Here is a 1810-nt window from a genome sequence, read left to right on the forward strand (position 1 = left end):
TATATTATGGCATATGTAGGATTAAAGTTTACTACACCAACTCCCTGGGGAGATAGGAAATAGGATATGACTTCCATCCACCTGAACGAGGAAATGATGGCGGTCTATTGACAAGGAATTGCACTGACAAACCAGAGGCATGTGGTTTGAGTTGATCACCTCTTCCAAGGAGAAACATGGACAAAACCCTCCACTGTGAATTGTTCCATCTGGAAACTTGCCAGAGTGTGAGCTATGAGTTATTTCTGACTCAGTGGTAAATCATAACAGAATAACTCATGAAAATATTATTTTCCCAATACCTTAATTTTTCTCTAACAAGGATGGCAGAAAGGGGTGTGGTTCTAAAGCATGATGAGCCTTGGGAGGAAGGGAGGATGATAGAGAAAGGACACAATTTTACAATATAACTTGATAAAGAGCCAGTTTCTGTGAAAAACATTTCTGATCATAATGAACTCATGAATATCATAGCAGAACTGATTAAGTTATCAATGAGGTCTAGCAGGTCTTCTCTTGAGTGCCTCTGGTGAGAGTAAACTAATCTCTCATTACCATTGTTAAAGATGTCAAATAGGTACTCTACCTCAATAGGAAATAACTGATCTTGTAGTCTAACATGGAAGTGATTGAACTAAAATCCAAGAGTGGTCCCTCTCTGGTAATTGAAATCATCAAATGTTCTGCTTGAGAAAGATGAGCCATCCCTCTCATGAGACTTACATCCATTGAAATCACACTGGAGGATCAGTAATGAGTCAATTCCTACACAGCAGGAGAGTTGTTAATTTCTGTAAAATTTGACTGGAGGACATTGATCCCTTGCTCTTGAGTCTCTCTCGAGGTGTGAACGTAAATGATCATGTAGCCAGGGGAAGTCTAAGTTCATCCCTTAGCCTTCAGTTATCATTTATTCTTCTCTCCAGTTGTAATTCCTTTTTGCCTGAACTTTTCTAAGTTGGCAAGGAACATCAATGTCAGTTACTGTGCCTATCAGATTGCAGGTATCCAAAGCAGTCTGACAAGTGTGTATTCTTTAAATCATTCCCATGTTGCGTAAGGTTACATAAGTACAACACCAATTATCTATCGAAGAGTTGGACAGTGAACAGGGATGATAGAAAAAGAATCAATGCCTTTGAGCTGTAGTGCTGGAGAAGAGTGTTGACTATACCATGGACTGCTAGGAGAACAACAGGTTTGTCCTGGAGAGGGTAAAGCCAGAATGTTCCCCGGAGTCAAGGATTCTGAAGCTTCGTCTCACATACTTTGGGCATGTTGCAAGGAGGGACTGGTCCTTGGAGAGGAACATCATGTTTGGGAGAGTGGAGTGACGGCCTAGGAGAGGAAGACCCTCGATGAGATAGATTGATTCTGTGAGTGGAGTGGTGGGAATGAATGTGTTTGTGACGGCGAGGATGGCATAGGATAGAATGGCGTTTAGGGCTCTTGTACATACGGTCGCTACAAGTCTCAAATGACTCAATGGCACATAACAACAACAATGGTCGATCTTGATCACTAGGCAAACAGCAGTGTTCACCATTAGCCCTAGCTTTGCAAGTTAGGGTGAAGGTACAATCCATCTATCATCCCATCCTACACTTGGAAATTCTTGCATTCAGACCTAAAGGTGTTGCTAGAGCTTTTTGCCTTAGGAAGCACTCCAGCTTATAGTAACTATAATTCCATTCCTTGTCCTAGAACTGCAGCATCTAGCGAGGGGAAAAACACAAAACAACCTAGTTTCAGATTATGTAGAGAAGACCTGTACGGTAGTACCAGTATCTCTCCTGTCCCCTCTTTCCCA

This window comes from Elephantulus edwardii, unplaced genomic scaffold, assembly GCF_000299155.1.
Source record: "Elephantulus edwardii isolate Elephantulus edwardi_28Jun2011 unplaced genomic scaffold, EleEdw1.0 scaffold00748, whole genome shotgun sequence".
Classification (NCBI taxonomy): Eukaryota; Metazoa; Chordata; class Mammalia; order Macroscelidea; family Macroscelididae; genus Elephantulus; species Elephantulus edwardii.